The sequence below is a fragment of the Dasypus novemcinctus genome, chromosome X (assembly GCF_030445035.2).
Source record: "Dasypus novemcinctus isolate mDasNov1 chromosome X, mDasNov1.1.hap2, whole genome shotgun sequence".
Classification (NCBI taxonomy): Eukaryota; Metazoa; Chordata; class Mammalia; order Cingulata; family Dasypodidae; genus Dasypus; species Dasypus novemcinctus.
Window position 1 is genome coordinate 56,501,097 of NC_080704.1, and position 12,079 is coordinate 56,513,175.

General features: G+C 39.3%; 1 long non-coding RNA gene across 1 annotated transcript in view; it reads right to left on the bottom strand.

Moving 5' to 3' along the window:
- Positions 1-1,709: 1,709 nt before the first annotated feature.
- Positions 1,710-12,079, bottom strand: part of LOC105746741 (uncharacterized) — a 103,108-nt gene continuing 92,738 nt past the window's right edge. Inside the window, exon 10 of the long non-coding RNA XR_011647876.1 lies at positions 1,710-2,174. This is a non-coding gene — a long non-coding RNA (uncharacterized lncRNA). The remainder of the gene's footprint in view (positions 2,175-12,079) is intronic.

The following is a 12,079-nucleotide window of genomic DNA, read 5'->3' on the forward strand; positions in this document are numbered from 1 at the left end:
AATGATGTACTTTTTTTCTTGATGTGTGTTTATTTTGTTTTTTGTCTTTTTTGTTTTGTTTTCCTTGGCCTTTAACAGTGGGGATTTATTAATTTACAAGCTTACATTTTCAAGGCTAAGAAAAATATCCAAATCAAGGCATCATCAGGCAACACTTTCTTCTCAAAGACTGGCTGCTGCCGATCCTAGACTCCTCTGTCACATGGCAAGGCAAATGGCAGCTTCTGCTAGTCTCTCCCTTCTTTTCTGGTTTCCTTGCCTTCAGCATTTTGCTTCCATAGCTTTTCTTTCTTTGTCTGAGTTTCACTCTCTTATGAAGGCTGAGACCATTGCCATTTTGCAATCTATAACGAAATACTGGCTCTAGATCAATGGCAGCTAAAATCATTACATGATAAGCTGATGGGGAGCTTTCTTTTCTCTTTTTTTTTTCTTGAGAGTTTTCTAATGGAGGGGTCAGGCCGATAACTTTTGAACCCACAGATCAAACGCAGCATCACAAAGAGACCCCAAACATTACACACCTCCTGGGAAGAACACAGAGCCACCCATGAGGTAATCTTGCTAAAGAAATTAAACCTGACTCTCGTCAAGCCCCTAGAGAGATCTAAGTACCAGTTTACAGAAAATACAAGGGGCAAACTTTACAAGGGACAATATCAGAATGTGGAAAAAACTACAAAACAAGTGACCTCTATTATTTTTTCAACAGATTGCAAGGTAAGGAAATAAAAGAGAGGGAGGAAAGAACCTATATATTAAATGAGCCTAAAGAGCAAGCGTGACAAATTATAATGTATGGCCCTTGTTTGTATCCTGATTGGAACAAAGAAATTTTAAGAATTTTGAGAAAATAAGGAAAATTTGAACACTTGGCTGGATAATTAATGATATTAAGCAATTATTGTTAATTTTTTGAGGTGTGAGAATGATTTATGGCTAACTTTTTCAAAAGGGCCTTTATCATTTACAGCAGTATCTAGAGCTATTTATGGATAAAGTGGTATTGATGTGGGCTCTGGGTGGGAGGCTGTTCGTCCCTTCGTAGATAACCTAAGCTGTGTGTGTTCCGATTTGTGGGTGTGGGACAGTGAAAGGCTGCAGTCCTGCCCTTGGTGACCATGGCAACAATTCCAGTCCCCGGAGGCAATTTAGCAATATAAACTCTATATACATACCAGTTAGTCCAGGGAAACTCTGATGGTGGTGATGCCGAAGCTTAAGGGGGCTTGGACTTGGCCTCGAATGGGAAATATAATATAATCTGTGCATAAATTCAAAATTATCTAATTCTGTATCCAAGTGTCCCTAGTCTCTAGAAATCCAGTTAAGTGATATAGGCCCTATAGGCTTTGAATGTTCAAAAAGGATGTAAAACTGAATGTATTCAAAGATGCATCCAGTGGATATGTGGGTGAGATGCTAATTCAAGCTCACCTGAAATGTGGGCGATATGTTAATTCAAAACCTACCTGGTACTCAGGCAAACACTTAACTAACAAAGAAGGTCGTTTTCTTTCATGAAAGCACCATTTAACTCCCCACCCTGTATACAAAGAATTTGAAAATCTTGTTCTGGGCTTGGGTTTGAAACAAAGCTGCCGAGTCCGACCATCAGTCAATAAATCATTTTTTCCTTCTCAAAATCATGCCTGAGTCCTGGCCTTTCTATACACAAATAATTAAATCTCTCTCAACTTCTACAACAGTATGTTAGCTGGGTTTTACTTCAAAATAATCCAATGGGGACGGGGAAGTGGATGGGCATAGAAAAACAAGGAAACACAAGCTAAATTCTTGATTCTTTGCCCATATTTTCCAGTTTTCAATATAAAGAGTTGCTTCCCACGCATCCTTCCAAGGCGACCAATGAGCTATTCTTATTTGTATCATTATGAATTCGTGGATTTAAACCTGGTTCTGTTGAATATGTTCCAATCCCTTGCGATTATAATCCTTACTGATGCTCGAATTGTCCCATCATCCGTCAGAAGACCATTTTCAAGTTGGTTTCTGAAGGCTTTTTTCATGACTTCCGGATTTTCGGCTAACGCAAAGCATTCGTTTCTGAAGTTCCGGGCTCAGACGAGGCTTGAAGAGTTTCATAATTCCTCTAGGTGGCGGTGTGGCTCCAGAAATGCAAAGAAGGCCACACTCTCCCCCGCCCTTTGTGTCTGAAAAAAATAAAAGTCACAAGGTTATAAAGGCTTGTGGAAATAAATTCCTTTGGTTACGGGAAACCTGGTCACCGCCTTCTCACTGTTGTTGCAGCTTCGCCTCTAGAATCTGCAATCTGAAGCCTAAGCTGCAAACTCTCGTCAGACCGCTTTTAAGAATTCCACATTAGCGTCCCAACATTTTCCAGGTTATGAAAGGGTCAGGTTGAGGGGACCTGTCTCCCGGAAGACGGCCCTAGAGGGAGCAAGGCATGCTGGAAGCTGAAGGCACGGAGGAGGGCATCTCTAGCCACCGAGCCATGAAGTCCCTCCCCTCACACAGCAGCCAGTGTGCTGAAGTGTCTTGACCCCCATTTGCTGACACCCCCCCCCCCCACACACACACACACACCACCACTAGGCCAGTGCGTCTCTAAATGTGTTCCACGGAGCATTTCCGGGAACTTGTTAAAAACGTGCACTCTTCAGACCCCGCCCCAGACCCCCTGAATCAGAAACCTTGAGGAAGGGAGTCCCGGAAACCTATGGTTTAACAAGCCCTCCAGGTGATTCTGACTCACGTTGAAGTTTGAGCAAGTTTGCGTCCTTCATTCTCTTAATATGTTTTGGTACATACCGGGTGAAGTTCAGCCATTACAGTCATTTTGTTTGTGCAAAGAGGGGTCAGGTGCCCAGGGGCTGATTGGAGGTGCTAGGGTCTGAGAACCAGTGTAGTGGGCCGGCTGTGTTAACCCGGATGTAGCTATTTGGCTCAAGTCCTCAGAGAAATGGTCCCGCGGTTCTCAAATGTGTGCACCATTCGATGCTCACGTAGAGACACACACCCTTGTGTGTGTGTGTTTGTGTGTGTCTGTGTGGAAGTTTTGTACTCTGGTCTTCTCTCATCATTGGAATGAAGCCCTTTCCCATGCCATTAAATGGCCTTCCAGTGCTTCCTGGTTCCTTCGCTTTCATTTCAGAAATAGTGCTTTCTCTTTTCATTAGAAAAGTCATCCATGCTGCTTGCAGGGTTTTCACACAAAAAAAATACCTTGCAGAAATCAATGGCAAACATCAACCCAACACCCTAAGAACAAGTTCTCGTTTCTGTACTTTAAATATTTATACCTTTCTAAATTTCCATATTTGTATTTACAAGAATATATTTTTCTAAAATAGGGTGTACTTGTATATATCATTTTGAAGCGTACTTTTTCACTTCTGTAAGTACTATTAACATTACTTACAATTTCCCAGAAACAATAACTTGTGAGTGCATATTTTACAATAAAAATGTAATACCTTGTTATAGGGAAATTTCAGGAATATAGAAACAAATAAATATTTCAATTGTCAAGCTAACTTCCCAAAAGTATATTCACTATGATCAGCTTGTTTTGTATAATTTCAGACAACCTACATTTACATACAATCATTATACCTAATATGTATGAGCATGGACACAAAATGTCTAAAGGTACAACCCATATAATACTCATCTTGCAAGATATATATATATAAGCATGTATGTAAATATATTTATAAAGAATAAGACATTACACTTTTTTCTTTTATACAATTAAGCTCATATCATATATATTGTGTCATGCCATCATGTTGTTTTTTATCCTTATATTATTGCAATGTTCTCATGTAGTTATTCTCAAAGTACCTGCTATTTATTTTTTAATTGTAGATAAAAAATTTAGTATTTATTCTGATTGGAAAATCAACGTTGGCATTTACCGGGTTTTGAAATAATTAGACTATAAATAAGAAAATGATTTACCTTTATCCCTCCTATAAAATTAAGCACAAAAAAACTTGACTGTAATCTAAAACCTCTTTAAAAAAAGTTTATTATATTTAAAATATTCTTGATGCCTCTCATTCTATGCATTACTTCATGCCAAAATATGCATATTTCACATGACAGTGGACTTACTGTCTGCACCGGTTTTATGTAATTGTTTCCTCTTTATCCTGTTATGATAAGTGCTCTCGTGTTTATTATCCAAAAATTATCCCCCAAATTAAAGTTTAAAAAGGCTAATCCTATTCCTCAGAGCTAATGACTTTTAAATTTTTTTAATTTTTAAAACTTTTATTATAGTAACATATATAATTCAAAATTTCCCATTTTGACCACTTTCAATATACAATTCAGTGGCATTACGTTCACAATATTGGACTACTTGTGACAACATCCATTACCCAAACTTTCTCTATCCCATTAAGCAATAACTTCCCCTTCCCCTCAGCAACCTTACCCACCCCCACCCTCTGGTAACTTGTAATCTGCTGTGTATGAATTTACTTATTCTAGGTATTTCATGTAAGCAAGATCATATAATATTTATCTTTCTGAATCTGGCTTATTTCACTCAACATGATGTCTTCAAGGTTTATCCATGTTTTATCATGTATCAGAACTTCATTCCTTCTTACAGCTGAATAATATAACACAGCGTGTACATACCATACTGTGTCTATGCTGTCTTCTTATGTTGATGCTTTTTCTGTTGATGCGCATTTGGGTTGCTTCCACCTTTTGACTCTTATGAACAATGCTGCTATAAACACTGTCGTACAAATAACAAATATCTCAACCTAATGACTTTTTTTTTTTTTTAGGAGATACTGGGGATTGAACCCGAGGTATCATATGTGGGCAGGTGATCAACCACTTGGGCTACATCCCTCAACCTAATGACTTTTTAAGTTGGTAGTATAACCTTTCATTTTAGTCTACTATATTAGATATCTTTTTCATTTTTTTCTTTATTTTTGAGAGGTATATATTTTGAAAACAAAATATCAATATATGTACATTTGTTTCACTTCATGGATTGATCTGGGGGGCTTATTCCCCCTTCCCTTTTTGTTTTTTCCACTATTTGGAAGACATACTTTCTATTCCTGTGATTTTAGTGTTAAGAAAAATCTCTTCACCAATTGAAACCTACATTTTCCTACCCATAATTCAAGTCAATGAACAACTTTACTGTGTGCTTTGAAAAAGTCAATAAGAACAATAAGAACTTTACTTCAATAAGAACAAATTCATCTGCCTCACAGGATACTCTTCTTCTTCCCAACTCACGTGTTAATATTATTGGCAATTTAATTTCCAGACTTCTTCCCAAGCTGAGGGTGAAAATATTCAGTGTTTCACCATTTCGAGGCTAGTAGATTTTTTTTTTAAGATGCCTTTTATCAGGTTGAGGAAGTTTCCTTCTATTCCTAATTTGTTGAGAGTTTTTATTTTTTAATCACAAATGGGGGTTAGATTTTGTTAAATGCCTTTTCTGCATCTATTGAGATGATCCTGTGGTTTTTGTCATTCATTCTCTTGATATGTTTTGTTGCATACTGGAAGTGATGTAGGCTATGGGTGGGCGGGCTGTTCATATATTTGTAGATAGTCTGTGCGATGCTTTGGGACAGTGAGAACTGCAGCCCTGCCCTTGGTAACTATGACAACAACTCCAGTCCCAGAGAAACAATTTAGCAATGCAAATTCTACAAAAATGCAGACCATTCTAGATGCTTATCTAGAATGTATGAAGTCCGTGTGAAAGAAAAGCTTACCTAGGATGTGGAAGATATATGCTAATTCAAACCTATAGAGCACAGAAACAAAAAAACCATTTGGCTCTTCCTCTCTGCATAAAAAGAACTCAAAAATCTTGTTCGAGGCTCGGGTTTAAAACAGAAAGCTCCTGAGTCCCGCTGGCCGTCAATAAATCATTTTTTCCTTCTCAAAATCATTCGAGTCCTGGCCTTTCTATATGCAAAAAATTGAGCCTCTCTCGTCCTCTACATCAGAAGTAGCCCAGCCACTCCAGTCATTTTGCTTATGCAAAGAGGGGTCATGTGCCCAGGGGCTGAGTGCAGGTGCTAATGGGCAAAACAGATGGGATGGCTGCCTGCAGCAGTCCTCTTCTTTAATCCTTCCAACCCCTGTTTCCCCCATCAAACCAAGCTCCAAAAAAACCTGGTGACAAGTTCATCCAACCTCAGTTGGGGGCTTTCTGGGTCACAAAGGTAAGTTCTTGCTTCCTTGCAAATGTAGGAGCATTTCCTGTTAACACTGGAATAGAATGCAGAATGTGCTGTGAAAATACAGGTCCACCCTCTGGGATCCTTGGGGCCAAATTACTGGAAGCTTCAGAAGCCTTATCTGGATGTTCCAAGTAGCCCCTGGAAATTTTCCTCTGAAGGAATGTCTTTGTATTCCTGAGAAGTTCCTGAATGGCCCAGGGTTTTCCTCTGATTTGGATGTGAACTGAGAAGATAATGAGGTAGCACAGAGTGCTTTCTTTTTTATGCCCAAATATAGCATCATACTGAAAATCAGATTCTCAGAGGAAAAAATACATTTGTGAAAAGCATAATCAAGGAAGGTTCACTTAAATTATAGGCTTCTTTCTGCACACTTTGTTGACAAATATAAAATTCATAATCAACTTAATGTCCTAGGGCCGCTATTTTTGTTTGTTTGTTCGTTTTAACAAATCAGTTTTATTGATACATATTAATAAAGCATAAATCCACCCAAACTGTACAATCAATGGTATTCCATGTAATCACATACTTGTGCATTCATCACTTCAGTCATTCTTAGAGCACTTTCATTATTCCAATATTAATAATAATAAACAAAAAACAAAACCCATCACCTCTCAATCTCTCTGTGCTTCCCTTCTGAACATGGCTACTATTCTGTTTCCTTCTTTCTAATATATTTGTATTTATATTTTGTAAAAATAGTCTTATATATGCAATATCAACCTATATTCATGTTTTGCATGAGGTTTTACTATCTTAAACAGTCCCATGTTACGGTTTTTAGCTTTCCTTCTAGTAATATACGTGACCTTGACTTTCGTTTTCAATCATTGTCATATCCATACAATAGCACTGCTAGTTACAAACACCATGATATGCTTTAACCATTTCTATTAATTTCTAAATATTAACAAACAATCTTTTTACCAATTCTGCACAGATTAACCCTCGGCTTTCCATTCTCTACCCTCCTTCTATTTTCTGGTGACCTATATTCTAATTATTAACTCCCTGAGTTTACACAATATATTTAGTTCATAATAGTGCAATTGTACAGTATTTGTCCTTTTGTGTCTGGCTTGCTTCACTCAACATAATGTTCTCCAGGTTCATCCATGTTGTCATGCTTCACAACTTCATTTCTTCTTACCACTGCATATTATTCCATCATGTATATACATCACAATTTGTTTATCCATTCATCAGTTGATGGACACCTGGGTTGTTTCCAACTTTTGGCAATCGTGAATAATGCCGCTATGAACATGGGTGTGCAGATGTCCTCAGTTCTTCTGGATATATACCTAGTAATGGTATTGCTGGGTCACATGGAAAGTCTATATTAACTTCCACTAATATGGCCTGTGCATAAATTCAAACTTATCCTATATCCAAGTATGCCTAGTTCCCGGAAAGCTAATTAAGTGATATAGGCTCTATAGGCTTTGAATATTCAGGGAGGATACAGACTATATGTGTTAATTCAAGCTTACCTGGAATGTGGGGGATATGTAATTCAAGACCTATCTGATACTCAGATAAAACACTTAAAACTCTAAGAAACCAGCAAAGAAAGTCCTTTTGTGTAAAAGCACCATTTGACTACCCGTTCCTACGTCTTCTGTATAAAAGGGATCCAAACATCCTATCTGGCGCTCAGTTTTTATTAGGACAGAAGTCCACTGAGCCTGGCCGGCTGTTAATAAATCTTCCTTCTCAGATTCTCGCATCCTGGCCTTCAATACTGCAAACACCCAACTTCTCTCTGCTACAACACCACCTCTAAGTATTTATTTATTTATTTATTTATTTATTTATTATTATTATTATTATTTTTGTAGTTCTCTGAGTACAGGTCTTTTATTTTTTTTATTTTTTTTAATTTTTTATTGACTTTGTAATAATATTACATTAAAAATATATATGTGAGGTCCCATTCAACCCCACCCCCCCACCCCACCTCTCCGCCCCCAGCAACACTCGTTCCCATCATCATGACACATCGATTGCATTTGTTAAGTACATCTTTGGGCACCTCTGCACCTCATGGTCAATGGTCCACATCATGGCCCATACTCTCCCCCATTCCATCCAGTGGGCCCTGTGAGGATTTACAATGTCCGGTGATTGCCCCTGAAGCACCATCCAGGGCAGCTCCATGTCCCAAAGACGCCTCCACCTCTCATCTCTTCCTGTATTTCCCCATACCCATCAGCCACCATGTCCACTTTTCCCAATCCAATGCCACCTCTTCTATGTGGACATTGGATTGGTTGTGTCCATTGCACCTCTATGTCAAGAGGAGGCTCAGATTCCACATGGATGCTGGATGCAATCCTCCCACTTTCAGTTGTAATCACTCTAGGCTCCATGGTGTGGTGGTTGTCCTTCTTCAACTCCATCTTAGCTGAGTGTGGTAAGTCCAATAAATCAGATTGTAGGTGCTGGAGTCTGTTGAGGCTCAGGACCTGGCTATCACATTGTTAGTCCAGAGATTCAAATCCCCTAAATATATCTTAAACCCCAACACTAACTGCACCTCCAGCACATTGGCATGAAAGTCTTATGAAGAGAGATCCCATCTGAGTCCAGATTCATCACACATAAACACCATTTCCAAAGAGGGGCCATCTGACCTGGTAGTTAACCCCATCGGCCATGACCATAACTCCCATGGGTCTCCTTAGCCCTCAAAGGAACCAATATCTGGGGGTTGTATCTGCTTTATCTGTCTCTCAGACTCTGCTCAGTTGTGCATAAGGGCAATCCTTCTGCCAGCCTCCAGACTCTTTTTTAGAGACTCGTAGCCAAATAGACTCATTTCTCCTTTCCATTTCCCCCTTACATTAGGTCAAACAGCATTTTAAAGTCTTGTTATTTTATGTAGACAGGGATATTCTGATGATTCGCATTGAACCTTCCGTATAAGGTCATTTTCCAGTTGCATCATCAGTTGGTAGTTGATAGTGGTCCCTCGGTGCCAGGGAGGCTCATCCCGGGTGTCATGTCCCACGCATTGCATTTACATGCTGAGTTTGGCTTCGAGACTGGCCACATTTGAGTAACATGAAGGCTGACAGGAGGAAATTCCCAGGCACAATGCTGTTCTAGGCCTTGTTCTTATTTTAGGCTTATCAGCTCACAAGCATAGTCATTAGCGTCAGGGGCTCACTGTTGAACCCTCACTCCCTCCCGGTCCCCGCCGCTGCACCTGGGAGACTGTCGCTGCTCCCCTAGGGACCACGATAGAGCACCACTGGCCAGGAACCCAGTACCCCCCCTGCTGTGGTTTTTAATTGTTGCCACTATGACACCTCTAAGTATTTAATGGTTAGAAACCATACTTATTTGTGATAGATTGCAGAAATGGTCCTAATTCTCCACCCCTTCCTGTATCCATGTCCCTGTCCAATATGACTTTACAGGTCCTCCCATCAGGAGGTGGGGTCTATTTCTCTACCCCTTGTATCTAAGCTTGTCTTAGCTGATGGGACAGTAGCAAATGTTATGCAAATAGAAGCTTGTGAAGTAGTTACACATTGGGTCCTAATCTTTCATGCCATTCTTGGGAACCCTGCACCTGCTGGAGCAGAAGTGAGCCATCCTAGCAGAAGCCCCTCTTAGACCCACCAGTCTACCAAAGGCCAGACATGTGAGTAAGGCCATCTTGTACCCTCCAATTGAGCTGACCAATAGAATCATGGGAAATAATTCATGTTAATTGTTTTAAGCTACTACATTTTGGGGTTGTCACTCATCAAAGGCCAAATAATACACAATTCTTAAAATGATTTATATAATGTCAACGTAAAAATGAGAAAAGACATTTTTAAGTAACTCCTTAGTGTTACGCAAGTATCATCAATTTGGCATAGTTTCTTTTTTTTTATTTGTCTCCCCTTCTCTGTCCCCCCCCCCCAATTGTCTGCTCTCTGTGTCCATTCGTTGTGTGTTCTTTTGTGTCTGCTTGTGTCAGTGGCACTGGGAATCTGTGTCTCTTTTTGTTGTGTCATCTTGCTGCGTCAGCTCTCCATGTATGCGGCACCATTCTTGGGCACGCTGCACTTTTTCATGCTGGGTGGCTCTCCTTAAGGGGTGAACTCCTTGCACATGGGGTTCCCCTATGTGGGGGACACCCCTGTATGGCACAGCACTCCTTGCGCGCATCAGCACTGTGCGTGGGCCAGCTCATCACACGGGTCAGGAGGCCCTGGGTTTGAACCTTGAATGTCCCATGTGGTAGGTGGACGCCCTATCTGTTGGGCCAAATCTACTTCCTTTGGCATAGTTTCTTATTTGAAGTGAAGAAAAAGTTGTCATTAGTTTCAAAAACAAGTCAAGGATATCTGCTCTTTCCATTTCTATTCAACACTGTACTGAAGGTTCTAACAAAATCAAGCCAAAAAAAAAAAAAGGAATTAAAGTCATCCAAATTGGAAAGGAAGAAGTAAAAATTGTCTTTATTCACAGACAGCATGATCCTATATGTAGAAAATCCTAAGGAAGCCACAATACTAACTACCAGGACTAATAAGTGAGTTTAGCAAGGTTGCAAGATGAACATAAACAATCAACTGTATTTTATATACTAGCAATGAACAATCTGAAAATGAAATTAAGAAAGCAATTCCATTCACAAGTGTATCCAAAAGAATAAAATACTTAGGAATACGTTTAACAAAAGAAGTGCAAGATTTGGATACTGAAAACTTAAAACGTTGCTAAGAAAAATTAAAGAAGATCTAAATAAACAGAAAAACAATCCATGCTTATATACTGAGAGACTCAATATTGTTAATATGGTAATTCTCTAAAAATTGTTCTATAGATCTAATGCAATCCCTAAGAAAATCCCAGCAGGCTTTGTTATAGAAATTGACAAGCTGATCCTAAAATTTATATGAAATACAAAGGTTCTTCAATAGCCAAAACAATTTTGAAAAAGAACAAAGCTATAGGACTTATACTACCAAATTTCAAAACTTACTATAAAACCACATACAGTAATCAAGACATTATGGTACTGGTGTAAAGATAGAGATCAATGGAATAGAATAAGTGTCCAGAAATAAAACCTACATTTATGGTCAAGTGATTTTCAATGAAGATATTATATTAGTCGGCCAAAAGGGGTGCTGATGCAAAGTACCAGCAATCTGTTGGCTTTTATATAGGGTATTTACTTGGGACAGAAGCTTATAGTCACAAAGCCCTAAAGAGTCCAACTCAAGGTGCCATAAGAGGTACTTTCTCACCCAAAGTCTGTTGCCTCATTTTGATGCAAGATGGCAGGCAACATCTATGAGGGTTCAGCCTTCCTCTTTTCTCTTAAGGCTCTGTGGGTCCAGCTTCTTCTGATCTCAGCTGTAGGCTGGCATAAGGTTTGTGTCTTTCCCCAGGGCTCATTTCTCTCTGGGTTCAGCAGCTCCGGTCTCATCACCAGGTCAGCTATAGACTATCAGTCGCTTCTCTCTTCCCAGAGCCTCTGCCATGTCTAATGAGCTCTCTATATACCTCTGTGTTCTTCTTCTCTGTGTGTCTACTTCTGTGTGAGAGTCTGTTTTATCAACCCACCAAGGGGGTGGGGACTCAACCCTGCATGCCCTAATGAAATGGTCAAATCAAACCCTAATCTTAACATAATTTAAATTAAGACATCTCAGCTGAACCTAATACAATCAAAGGGTATCACACCCAGAGGAACAGACCCGATTACAAACATAATCAATATCTCTTTCAGGATTCATAAATAATATCAAACTGCCACAGACACTAAGATCATTCAATGGGGAAAGGACAATTTTTCCAACTGATAGTGTTGGAACAATTGGATATCTATATACAAAAAATAA